We start from the raw sequence: 14,312 nt of genomic DNA, 5'->3' as shown, positions 1-14,312 counted from the left end.
CCAAAAATATGCTACTAATAAACACCATTTAATTTAGAACCCTGCTGCTGGGTAAGCAAAGAACCAACACGCTAGTGTTTATTTCAAAAACACATGGATGATGATTATCCTCGTATGAATGCAAAGTAGTGCTCTGGGCTTCAGACAAGATAGTGCAAGGCATCATGCCAGTATCGTTTCAATGATAACAGTGATTTATGATAAATAGCTGCCCCGAGCCATTTGTTGAAGGTTGAATCACGGTCTTGAAGAGGCAGTGACAACTAGCCCATGTAAACTTCAGTTTCATTACTCCTTTCACCTACCAAAATAATCATCAGGGAGTAACTCTTGGAGGAGTTTGAGAACGCTCATCAGTGTTGTAAGTAGCGAAAATAGGCTCTGTATGGCATATCTGAATGGCCTTTTCTGATAATTGTTGTCCCAAAGAGTTGATAAGATCGAGTCCAGCACAGCTTGATGCAGTTCTGCAGGATGGGGATTGCACGGTGTGATCTGTTTTCCTGCCAGAGGGTGGGAACATTTCCTTTGCTGTTTCTTGAAGAGAAGAGGCTGGTAAGCAAAGAGTTAACAGAGCTACTCACAGGAAGCACACAAGCTCCCTGTGCATCTCTTGGAGGATCATTGCAATGGAAAAATAAACAACTCAGGAAGTCACGAATTTCCAAAGCATCCCAGACGAACACTCCAGTGTGCACAGTATCCTGTTCCCAGTGGAGCCAGCTGCTTCAGAGGAGGATACGAGCATTCCTGCTGTGTACAATTACGGGATATGAGGAAGGATAGCTGAATGGGTAGGGCATAAACCTGGCATTTTGAGACTTTGAGGTTAATACTCTGCTAGCAACAGACCTGCCTTGGTTAAATCTCTCTTCACCTCCTTGGAAGAGCAGCCATCAGTTCAGTGTGTCAGCTTCCTAGCCACGTGTCTGGAAACTGCCTCCCTGGCCTTGCCTGAGAGCATTCTCATAAATCATGGCACACGTACACATGATTTAACCTGGTTATTGCTTGCATTTCCCTTGAGTCTGTCCAGAGACTGCCTTGCCTGCATGTTCTGTTGTGCCCCAGATCTCCTCATGGAGAAGAAGTATACTGAGGATTCCAAGGTGCTTTAGAAACTACTGCAGTGGTAGGTAGATGAGCTCTTCCCTGTAACCTTGGAACAGAATTTTATAGGCAGAAATTGGTGAGAATTAGGGTTATCTTTAAAACATAGTTATGTACGTGCTTTGAGCAAAGGCTTATTTTAAATGACCTCCGCAGGTCCTTTCCAACCTCTTCAGTGCACTGAAACACAGAAATGTTTATCTCATGTTAAAAATGTGTTCAGATTATATCATTGATAAAAACTGGCAAGGTTAGATCTAAAATTAAGCTGGTTAGCAATTGCTTGTGGAAGAAACTGTGTAAAATGATAGCAGCCAGAAGCGTTGGCCAGGTTCAGTCTGTGTGATAATGAGGTTTATGTGCACACATCTTCTTCCTTCTAGAGCCCAGCTTTCAGGGTTGCAGCCCTGAAATGACAAAAGTTGTTGTCCTCCCCTGCATCAGCAGTAGGGGAAGGGTTTTCAGGCAGAGCCAAATGTAGGCTTGTATGCAGGCACAAGTCCCTTTAAAAAGTCTGTTCCCTGATGGGAACTGGTGTGTTCTGAGTGGTTTTGAAAATCCAAAGCATATTTAAGGGCCTGAGGTAGAAATAAAAAGGAACCAAGCTTTTCTTAAAGTCTTGTCAAAACAGCTGGCTATGAGCCTTTGAAAATGTGGAATCAGGCTGTTTTGAAGACTGGATCCATAATAAATTACATTTAAAATATCTCCACTTAAATGTGCTACATATGTTAGTGCTGGGATTTTTTTTTTTCCCCAAGGTCTGAAAAGTTCCTTCATAAAGATCCTTGCAAATCTTTGCACAGAAATGGTGTTTAGAACCACCATACTCACTCAAGAATTCATTTTCTGTTGAGCTGCAGTATAAAATCATGGAAATCTATCTTGAATGGATAGCATTTGAACATTGTCCCTAAAGCACATACACCATTTATTCTCTTCTTTGTAGTGTTCAGGGTCTGTGGTTTTGGAACCAAGTAACAGGACTTGCTGTATCTTATCCTGCCTTATTTGTTGCAGACCACATTTTGTATGCAAGGAAACAACAGACAAAATAGCCTCCAAAGAAAGGAAGAATGAGATAGTTTCCTAAGTTGTCTTTGCCTGAGTTGGCAGCTGCTCTGGTTCATTCAGCTTTTTGTTCCCCAGTGAGTGCTGTGCGTGTGTAGTAACAATGGGGTGATGCAGTTACACTGTAGGCTAATAGCGGAGTTCCGTCAAATCCATTCATAAATGCAGAGGAGGGTGCAGTGCTGTGAGAGCCAGCCAGCGCGCAGAGGAAGTGAGGCCCCCGAATAATGAGCTCCACATCACAAACATAGCTGTCAGAGCTCAGGGGCTGGTGATAGACTGCGATCATCTGGTTGGAGCCTTGCCCCAACCTACTCTGCTGCAGATGTGTGACCTGCTCAAGTTGACAGGGGAAGCTGATAGCGGCCGGCAGATTACTTTCCGTACGTCCTCTGCTCTGATGCTGCTTTCTGTAAGGCAGGCAGGTTATTACAGCTTTTTCCGAAACCTCAGTTTTTTAATAAGTGATCACAGCATTTAGTACAGCAGTGTAAAAACTAAATTCACAGCTCTCATCTGACAGTTGCAGAGTATTCTTCTGCATGTTGGAGAGAGATTATCAACTTGAAATCTCAAGTCACATTAAGCAAGGAGTATAAATTCAAGCATGGCATCTGCCCCTGGATCACCCTGCCAGTGTTTTGGCTTTACTCTCACTTTTTCCAGTTCTGAAAACATTGTTCTCTCCTGTTGCTATGAGAAATACCACACGAGCAACAGGAAACCAGCGAACTGGCTGTTTAAGCAAACAGTGGAACTGAATCTAGAAAGTACACTGTTGAAAGTGCTGAAAAGACTGAAAAATTGCAGAGAAAAGTGTGCCATCTTTCAGATGCTTAATGCTAGCCATGTTATATATTACATTATTACAATAATGTAACAATAGTGAGTGAAGAAATTCTGACATGGATATGATTTTTTTTTTTTCAAGTGAGATGTCCTCATTAGTCTGCATGAAATGCCCTTTGGAACAGCAAATTACTATTCTCTGTACTTTGTAGATGGAAAAACAGAGACATAGAAGCTTATCTGTAATTGATGCTATTTGTTACAGTAGCAAAAATAGGCACATTTAGGAGGGAAAATATGTCTGTTTTTAAACTGCATCCATTAGATGTGAGATCACTGAGATACAATAAATGTAGTAAATGGGCATAATATTCCTGCAGCTGCTTTTCAGGCTCTTGTTTGGGAGAATGTCAGAGAGCTAAAGGACAGTGTTCTGCAAACGAAAGCTCTAGTTTGGGAAGGAATCCCTGTTTATGTCAACGATGAAGCATGTGCTTTGGAGAGGTTTGAATTGAGGCCTAAATGTGAACCAGCAGAGGAATCCAGCCCTCTTTTGTATCTAGGAGTACAGATGACATGTTCCACGCTGGAATTAATGTAAATCCCAACTTTTCAATGCATGTCTAACTGCTGCTTTCTTAAGTTATCCAAGCAATGATTTCATGACAAGTGAACAGTGTTGTCACTTAAAATAATCTCCAGCATCCTTTCCATTTATCATATCAAGTCTTGCACCTAAAAACAGTCCTTTACTGGTTTCCTTTTTGCAATTAGTTTTAAGAAAGAGGAAGAGATCTTTAAAGCAGTCATCAGGGGCATTAACAGTTATTTGTGGAGTTGTTAATCTATATGTAGAAAGCTTTAACCCAAAAAAATCCAGAAGAATTTTGCAGTGTTCTCAGCTTTGGCTATTTCAGCACACAGCAAAGCATTCAGGGTTTGTATCCAGGCTTCTAAATCGTGTCAGGAGATGCAGAAGCATAAAGAAGTACCTGGTGGAGCTATAGCTCAGTATTTTGGATTATTTGTGTGCATATGTTACATATATATATATAACAATAGCCCTACTGTTACTCTTCTGCTGTTGGTTTTAAAAGAGAGTAGGGCTGCTGTTCGGTTTTTTGAAGTCCTTGAGAAATGACGTGCTCCATGATTTAGTGAGATTGCCCTCAGCCTTGTCATTGCAAAGGATTTAATGAATCTCCCTTGCCATTGACCTAAGCTTGGTGCAACTTGGACTGTAGTAGCAATGGCTGGCATGTTGGTCCCTGTCAATTGGAGCTGTGTTTTCACTGGAGCTGCCAAGCTGTGCTTTTGACAGCTAGATGTCCATACTTCCCTGGTAGGATTCTGAGATAGGGCATCGCTTCTCCTCAGTCATTTCCCACACGTCTGTCAAAGCTATTTAACTGAATCAGGCTTCTGCTGGTGCTGGCCTTACTCTTGGACTTCATGGTAAAGCTAAGATCTTGTCAAGAGTTAGGTAATATTTAAATTTAACAGAATTAAAATGGAATGTTGTTGAACAATAGTTTTGCAGTCTGGGTTCTTTTTTAAATGATGCTGTAACACATGTTCTCTATAAATTGGTATTTCCATATGAATGCCATCTTGGATAGGCAAAATGGTGCAAGGTTCAAACCAATTTATGCACACCCAAGTGTTTCCCAAAATTTCATTGATAAAACAATTAAACCAATGTTAGGAGTCTTGCCAGGGTAAGGCTAAAACTGTAGTGCAAAAGGGAAATCTGAGAATCACAGTATACAATGTATTGTGTCCTAAAGCACTGTGAAAAAGACAGGAGCTAAGTTCATCACCAGAGCTTACTTCTGCAAGGCATGCCTTCCTGCCTGCTGGAGTCAATGAGCAGCAAGTCTGAGAGAAACTCTGATGTCTGCTGACACAGGGAGCTCAAGGCTTGGCAAAACTGGGTGTTACATGACCAGAATGGATCCAGGGGTGCATTATCATTTCTCAGCCCTGCCTGGCTGCAAAATGAGTCTAGTGGTTTAAATATGTTTTAAAGTGGTTGTTATCATTGGAGTAAGTGCAATGATAGACAACCGCAGTTACCTTACAGTCACAGAAGCTCTGGATTGATTCAACATGGAGAAAAGGTAGAAAAGATGTATGAATAAAATGTTACCTTATTATGCTAATGGTCCACTATTGGCATTTGAGAAGAGTGGTGTTTTCCTTTGTGGAGAAGGTGGTGCACTGCTACACTGAGGGATCTCGTGCAGAGACCACTATCATCCAAAAAGTACAATCTATCAACTTCAGTTTGGACATGGTGCCATGGACAATTTGAAAATGTCTATATGATGTTTATGGCAGAAATCCAAGTTAAGTTACTAGAACAATTACAAAGCCCTCCAAAATCCCCTCTTCTCTCCCCCCTTTTTAAAAAAAAAAATATCAGTCTGGTCATGGTCTTGCAAGATGGAAAAGATGCCTTGCATCTCTTTAACTCAGTAAAGTTAGGTGGAATGGGTACCCCATGTGAACAGGCTGCTTGGGTCATGATGCCGTGATTCTGGAGATTGGAGCAGTCGGAACTGAGAATCCCACTGATTACAAGTGCAAAGTGAGAGAGAGCCTGTTTGCTGGGTCAACTTGAGTGGGATTCGTCAATGATAGCTTGCTAATTGCAATCATTTTCATAATAACATTATAAACATTAGTTTAAAACTGGAAGCTGGGGGGCAATTTAGGTCACATAAATTAATGATGTGTTGAAAAGTTCAAGAAAATGAATTTTGTATAATATTCTGCATGATCTTTCCTACTGCTTATGCTTTCTTTCAAGACTGTCATGCATGGAAATGGAAATTTTCAATTATTATTCGTTTGAATGACTAGATCCTGCCATAGTGCTGGTGATTCCTCCTTCCAGTCATTTTCACTACCAGCATTTCTATCAGAGCCATGAAGTTACTCTTCATCGCACACAAGAAAGCATTTATGTTCTTTTAAATGCTTTTCAGGTGTGCTTGTAAAACCAGCTAGAGTTCAAAAATTCTCCACCCCACTCTACAAAAACAACAACAAACACAAAAAGCAAATCGTTAATTTATATATAATTATATAATATATATATATAATATATAATTATCACAGTATCACAGATTTCTAGGTTGGAAGAGACCTCAAGATCATCGAGTCCAACCTATGACCTAACACTAAGTACTCCACTAAACCATATCGCTAAGCTCTACATCTAAACGTCTTTTAAAGACCTCCAGGGATGGTGACTCCACCACCTCCCTGGGCAGCCCGTTCCAATGCTTAATAACCCTTTCGGTAAAGAAGTACTTCCTAACATCCAACCTAAAACTCCCCTGTCGCAACTTTTGCCCATTCCCCCTCGTCCTGTCACCAGGCACGTAGGAGAACAGACCAACCCCCACCTCTCTACAGCCTCCTTTAAGGTAACTGTAGAGAGCGATGAGGTCTCCCCTGAGCCTCCTCTTCCCGAGGCTGAACAAGCCCAGCTCCCTCAGCCGCTCCTCGTAAGACTTGTTCTCCAGACCCCTCACCAGCTTGGTCGCCCTTCTCTGGACTCGCTCGAGCACGTCCATATCCTTCCTGTAGCGAGGGGCTACATTTATTTTTATATATATATATATATATATATAATTTATATATATATATAATAAAAAGTTAATTGCTTTTTTAGTTCTGCACATGCTGAAGTAAAAATAAAACTATGGAGTGGAAAGTACCTGAACTATTTTCATCATTAAAACTACTAGACCATAAAGAAGAATGAGGAAGTTGATCCATGTGACACACTTAAAAAACAAAACCAGTCCTACAGTATTCTGAAGGATTGGCCCAATCCCTAAGTCGCAAAATCTAGGGCCGATACTTCTGTCATTATGTTGTCTATCAAGGAAGATCTGCTGAAAATAGTGAAATTCATATTTTTTTTCTTCGATAGATTTTTAAAGCTTGAATTTTCCCTTACCAATATTGTCTAGAGTTTGCAGAATGAAAGTCGTCTAGTAAAATGAGTACACATGCAGCAAATTCACATGAAACTTCAAGGGGTTAATAACACTGTCTCATGGGAAAGCCGGGTTGTTTTCCTGGATAGTTTTTTTTTTTTTTTCCTTTTTTGTATTGTATCACTTAACTTCGGATTGTCAGAAAGTTCCACTGAGGCCAACAGAAGCAGTAGCCCCATCTATAAAATGAGCCACTTTCTTTATCACACTATTGTAATTGGGTGATAAGATACTCATAATAACCTCATCTTTTCCTCTCACCTGTAACATTATCATCCATCGGATATACTTCATAGTGCTTAAAGCTAGTTGCACACTGAGGCTGTGGTTCAAGTGCAAAATGTGTTTTTAGGATTTGCTGTGTAAGAATTCAAGCAGTTTGCTCACATGTCATTGGCCATGTGTAAACTTTGTCTGCTAACTCCAGTTTATTAAAAAAAACAAAACATTGACAGGTTTAGTTAGTAACTCATCTGTCAAAAAGCATGTTGCTCAAACGTGTCCATGCCACTCTGATTGTGTTGTGTCAGGTTTCATCTGTTGTCCTGCAGACAGCATGTTGAAAAGACGTCATGTGGTCTGAATACCTTGGCAGAAGTGGTCTTAGCAGCTTGTGCATGATGTTCACAAAATCATCACGATTGGCTGATGGAATAATACGCAGATCCAGGATTAATGGTTGCACAGCCACAGCCTCAGGTGGATGATTTGGTTGTACCTCAGTCATCAGTACTGAAGAATCTGGACTAAATCTACTGTTATGTTCCAGCTCATTTTGCTGCATGACTGAGATTCACTCATGAATCTGGCATTAAGGTTTTTCTTCTTACTAGATTTTGATTGTAGAACTTGACAACCTGCAAAATAAAGTGACACCATTTTTAGTTAATGCTGGCCAGCCAATTTCAGCTTCTGGATGGATGCTTTATAGGCGAGACTAAAAAGAATGTTTAACTCAGATTAATAAAAACAGAGTTCTAGCATGCAAATAGCAACCTTTATATATATATATATGTATATATGTATATACACATATATATTTAGAAGCTATTTCACACTAAATGCAACATGCTAGTTATCTTTCCATAGTTTTCTTTGTTTTAAGGACTCCTGTGGTACATTATTTTATATTCAAAACGTAAGTGTAGACCAGAGCTAACATGTGACAATAAGTACATCAGGGGCTTGTGGGTCCCCATGTAAGGTAAAATTCATGCAAACTGTGGCAATTTCTGTCTGGACTGCTTTATTGGTTTTATGTACAAAATGAAGACATCAGAAATGGCCATTTTCTGTATAAAAGTACCAAGAGACTTTAGCCTCTTCATAAATTAAATGAAGCATTATGTTGACCATTACAAGTTTTTACAATTACAGTGTAAATTATCATGTGTAAGGAGCACATATATATATATATATGTAAACAGGCAAAGCTGGCTCCAAATGCTCAGGCCTTATGTTCCATGTGTCACCACCCTTCCTTCCCCAAGCCTGGCTGTAAGGAAATTGCCTCATTAAGCTCTCTAGTCAGTAGCTGCTTGTAAAAAATCTGGCTTATTTTCAAAAGGCCGTGTTATTTTGAAACTTTGCACCACTGTGCTTTAAGAGATTCTTATAGAAAAAGAGCATTAGGACTATAATCTGTTACAGTAGTCTACAAATGGGTGGCTCTGCTCTTTTTTCCATTTACGGGTCTGATCCTGCTCAATTTGGCCATCAACTTAAATGGGAACAGGTTCTGGATCTCCTCCAGGGAGACTTGCTGCAGCTGGAAGTGGCAGCCGGTGGGCTGTGACACACTCATGACTCCCCCACCAAGGGGATTCGTCTGTATCAGCTGGGATTGGGTTGTGCTATCTCTGTGACGGAACCTCTGCTTTCTGAGAAGGGTGGCTCCCAAACCAGGGTCACAGAGTGAGAATCACTATCGAGTGGAGCTGCACAAAACCACGTCTGATCATGTGCAAGGTGCCTTTGGCAAGTACATTGCAGAAAAAACCAGCATAGGTAGGGGTGCTTTGCTGAACAGAGCAGAGCCGCTCTCAAAACATTGATTAGGTCTCTCGCATTTTCTCAGAATCTGTTCAGGAAAGCTCAGCACCTGTTCCTACAAGCAAGAAGCAGTTTCTACAAGCAAGCGGCAGTTTCAGTCACACACACGTAACTGCCTGCCAGTGTAACTGCATCAGCTCTGTACCCTTGAAATGACTTGCTGCTATTGCCATCTCACAAAGAGGTGAATGATTGCAATGGACCTGAAACCCACCCAAGCTAATAGTGGGGGATTTTCTTTATCTGAGTTTCTGATAGCTTTTGGCAGTCAGGTAATTTGGAAGAAAGGACAAGGAATTTGTGCAACTCCCATCATTAAACAATCAGTTCCAGTACTAGGAAATCACTAAGCCCCCAGTAATAAAAGAGCAATACCCAGCTATAAACAACATTTACCTGATTAAATAAAAGTACACATTCTTACCTTAAAACAAATAGATTTGCCAGCAGCAGGAAAGTGGAAACAGAGGGAAGCCTTTCTCCTTACCTTCTGTTAAAATGACAGGAAAGGAAGAACCCTATGAGGTGATGCATGCTAAAATCTTGATTGTTATGAATCTCATTCATCACCAGAAAGATCCACTGTGCTTGCATTTTATTGCATCTTCAAACACATTTGTCTTGTCCTCTCACTTCTGAGGCTTCCTGCTCAGCTCCAAGCAAGCTAGATATTAAAGCTTTCCTTCTCTCCAGGGGTGGGAGTTCAGCAGACTGCAGTTCCCTGCCTTCTGGTGGGAGCCAAGCACAGATGTGAGTGCGGGCAGAGACAGGCTGCCCAGTGTCCTGCCTGCCAGACAGCTTTGGGAGGTCGGATTTTAGGCGTACCCTCCTCAGTCCTACTCAGTCTGTAATTAAGCAGATTCATGAAACATGTGTTTGGTAACTGCGTGTTTTTTTGATTAACCTCCTGCTGACACGGTTGCCACATGAGGAGTTTTGCAACGTGGAGTGCTGGGAAAGGCAGCAGGCGCTGGTGTGGGACAGAGACAGTGTGCAGCGGGAACCTGTATGGGAAGCCCAAGTCCAGTCCACCCAGGGCTGGCACTGGAACGAGCTGGTGTCCTGTCTCCAGAAAGTGGGAAGCTGTGATCAGGAGACTTCCAGTGTGGTGAAGGCACACAGAGACTAGCATTTTTTAATACAGCTTTCTAGCCTGAGTGCTGCTGTTTCTCTTGAGTTCTCATTTCCATAGTACCCTGAAAATCCCTGCATCTCTCTGAATTTACTTGGCATTTCAGGTGCTCCATGATTCTCAGTGCCACAGTTATTTACTGGGTGGCAATGACACTAATTATGCATTGGCTGTGGTAGTCAGTGGTTGTGCCCGTGTGATACTCGTGATCTTCCAACTGCATCATTCTTGCCCAGAGTGCTGGGATGAACTGCAGGAGTAACAAAAATCAGGGCACGACCCTGAGCAAACTCTGCTCTCTCCAGAATAGGAGAGAGGCGTTAACTTCTGCCTTCCTCCAAAGCATAGACCTTCTCAATCTTAAGGTCTCCAAATGAAGTTCACCGTACTTGCCAACATCTGTGTTAGAGTAGCAAGACTTTTGAGACTGTGCTCCCAGCTTCCTTCTTGTGCTGTCCAGAGCTAAAATTAAGCCGGTGCTGTGAGAAGGGGGCTCCCATCTGCTTACAGAGGGAAACTGCACTTTCATTAACTGGCAGATGAAATTGCTGAGCCACAGTCCATCATATTTGAGAAGTCATGGCAGTCCAGTGAAGTTCCCACTGACTGGAAAAGGGGAACCATAAACCCCATTTTAAAAAAGGATAAAAAAGGAAGACCTGATGAATTACAGGCCAGTCAGTCTCACCTCTGTGCCTGACAAGATCATGGAGCAGGTCCTCCTGGAAATTATGCTAAGGCATATAGAAAATAAGGAGGTAATTGGTGACAGCCATCATGGTTTCACTAAGGGCAGACTGTGCCTGACAAATCTGGTGGCCTTCTACAATGCGGTTACAGCACTGGTGGAAGACCAGGTGAGATCAGCTACCTGGACTTGTGCAAAGCATTTGACACTGTCCCATAGGCACCTTTGTCTCTAAATTTCAGAGACCTGGATTTGATGGATGGACCACGTGGTGGGTAAGGATGGGTAAGGTGGGTAATTGGATGGATAGTCACACTCAGAGAGTTGTGGTCAACATCTCAATGTCCAAGTGGAGATCAGTGACGAGTGGCATTCCACAGGGATTGGTATCGGGACCAGCACTGCTTAACAGCATGGTTGGTGATGTGGGATTGAGTGCACCCTCAGCAAGTTTGCTGATGACACCAAGCTGTGTGGCGCAGTCAACACACTGGAGGGAAGGGATGCTATCCAGGGGGACCTAACAGGCTTGAGAGGTGAGCCTGTGCGAACCTCATGAGGTTCAACAAAGCCAAGTACAAGATCCTGCACCTGGGTCGGGGCGATCCCAAGCACAAATACAGGCTGGATAGAGAATGGATTGAGAGCAGCTCTGAGGAGAAGGACCTGAGAGTGATGGTTGACAGGAAGCTCAACATGAGCTGGCAAGGTAAGCTGGCAGCCCAGAAAGCCAACCGTATCCTGGGCTGTATGAAAAGAAGTGTAGCTAGCAGGTTGAGGGAGGTGATTCTCCCCACTATGCTCTTATGAGACCCCACCTGGAGAACTGCATTCAGCTCTGGGGCCCCCAGCACAAGAAGGACATGGACCTATTCGAGTGAGTCCAGAGGAGGGCCTTGAAGATGATCAAAAGGCTGGAGCACCTCTCCTGTGAAGACAGGCTGAGGGAGTTGGGGTTGTTCAGCCTGGAGAAGAGAAGAATCCAGGAAGACCTTTTAGTGGTTTTTCAGTATCTAAAGGGGGCCTACATGAAAGGTGGAGAAAGGAGTCTTTGTCAGGGCCTGTAGTGATAGCACAAGGGATGCTTAACAGAGGGTGAAGCGTGGAAAAGTTCAGCTCCAGTGACTGAAACTCAGGAAAGTTGCTAGCTTATTGCGGAGGTTTTTTTGGGGGTAGATACAGTACGGCTGCAAACCAGTGAACTTGACTACTAGTCAAGTTTTTCTTGAGCAGTCTTACAGCTCCCCGCTTTCAAAACAAAAGACAAGGATGGGGAAGACACAGTCTGCCCCCACACATACACTGTGGTAGCAGATTTTTTTAGTATCATTATGCTCTGTTTCACCATGGTGTTACTCACTGTGATAATTCTTGCTGAGGGAACAAATTTCTGGGTCTGACTGCACACAGGTAGTTCAGATACTCACATTTCAATGACATCTCTTTCTAGTTGAGCAGTGTTGGTTTTAGCTTGTGTGATCCACATCATTTAATAATTCTGTCTTTAATACAGCCAGCGTCCCATCCAACCCCTTTTTCCTGTTCAGTTTGAAAAGCCATCTTTCACAGCCTGTCTTTAGCAGATGCATCTTCAGACAAAGGTTGTGATACTCCATTATAGGATGGCTTCATGACAAAGAGAGGACATGACTTTACAGCTAGCAGTTGCTGACCAGTAGGCAAGAAAATGGTTGTTTATGACACACCAGAGCTAATTGCGTGCATCACGAACGTGATATCAGAGGAATAGATACTCTGCATTTAACATGTTTTCCCAGTCTGACCAGGATGACAAATTAAACTTACATACATGAATATTTCAAACTCTCCTTGAATAACCTGATACTATGTGGAGAAAGTGAGTGTTGTTGCTGGTCAGAGCCGTGCTCCCCAGAGGTGCACTCATCTTCTGTATTCAGTTCCTGGGCTGACCCAAGTGCCTGTGTGACCTGTGGAGGTCAATGCCTGTCTGTTCTTCAGCATCCCTTGGTAAAAATAGCAACGTCTCTGGTCAGAATACTTTGGAAAATCCATACTAGCCAAAACTGCATTTCTCTACTGCATGAAGTCTTTGGGAGAGACCCAGTCCTTAACGTGTCAGAGCTCTATCACGTTCACATAAGGCTTCAGTGAGTTCATTGTATTGGTACCTTTTTGAGTATTTTAGAAGGATTGTGCAAGACTGCTTTTAGAAAAAAAAAGCCTTTATAGCAGCACCACCTGCCCACATATGCAGTGTGGTGTTGATACTCAATCCCAGCATGATACACGTAAGTGTCATTGTGTTCATACAGTTATGGCTTTAGTTTTATTTTTCAGTTGCTGCTAAAACTAAGAGGTTGTCAATCTTTTCTCAAATTTCTCTCTCTCTTTTTTTCCCCCAGCAACCCCATTATTTGGCCTTCCAACATATTATCAATGTGGAACATCCTGTAATACTTTAGCAGTCTTGTTCTTTGTCATTGTGTCTGATATTAGTGTGGTGAAACCTTCCCATTTCTTTATTCATACCTCGTGAACGTTGCAGGACTCATAATGTACAAGGCTCCCAAATCTGTGTTGCTGTACTATATCCTACTTTTTTCCCCAAGTGTTGTGTGCTGTAATTTGTAATGTAGTCATATCTGAGGCTTGGTTATGCATTTTTGACTTGCATCTTTTTATTGTATCTGTCTTTGCTTCAGTGTCTTCTGTGAATGATTACCAGTGACTATTCCTAAGAATGTTAAAATAGCCCAATTCCAAGAGTAAAGGTGTGGGAGGGTACACTATACCTCCTCCTCCTGTGCTGCTGAAATCACTTTTTTTCTCTGGAATGTGTTTAGAGGATAATAATGCTGGCAAATTTGTGGATGCATGTTTGGGGCTGGATTGTTAGTTCCCTCATCATGAACAAAGCCTTATTTCCCTTCAGAGTGCCCAGCCACTGTGCAGCGTGATTTGCTCTGGGATTAATGTTCGATTGCCTTTTTCGGAGACTTAGCACAGAGATGGTTCTTTCTTGCTTCTTCAACAAAGACTCTTTAAAGGAAAATAGCAAAATGGCATGAGCTGATGACCTGTGCCACGCCATGTTGGAATATATTTGGAAGCAGTACAGTTTAACTCTGCGATGTTTCTGTTTTTCTGGACCTTCTCTTCATGCTTAAATTTTCACAGATACACAGACTTTTCTTTTGCTTTTGCTTCGGATACACGACTGATACAGACACTGTGACAAGGAACTGCACTTTTGGGGGGACCTCAAAACTCCTGCTTGACTTTAATGTGTTAAGCTTGCTTGATGGTAAAAGTGAAGTGCCTCTGCATTACATTGGTATAGTGCATGTGGTTATTTCAGAAGAAAAACATTTTGTTTTTCAGTGAAGACCCAGCCAAGTCATTTAACCTTGCATAGAAGAATGCACAAATTCATTTACCCTGCCCTTTGTTTTTCACAAGAGTGCTGAGGAGTACT

General features: G+C 42.2%; 1 protein-coding gene across 1 annotated transcript in view; it reads left to right on the top strand.

Moving 5' to 3' along the window:
- The window catches only part of CCND2 (cyclin D2), a 42,231-nt gene that overhangs the window by 22,800 nt on the left and 5,119 nt on the right, over positions 1-14,312 (top strand). The gene's annotated exons all lie outside the window — the stretch shown is intronic.

The sequence above is a fragment of the Anser cygnoides genome, chromosome 1, assembly GCF_040182565.1.
Source record: "Anser cygnoides isolate HZ-2024a breed goose chromosome 1, Taihu_goose_T2T_genome, whole genome shotgun sequence".
NCBI lineage: Eukaryota > Metazoa > Chordata > Aves > Anseriformes > Anatidae > Anser > Anser cygnoides.
This window is presented reverse-complemented; position numbering and strand designations above follow the sequence as displayed.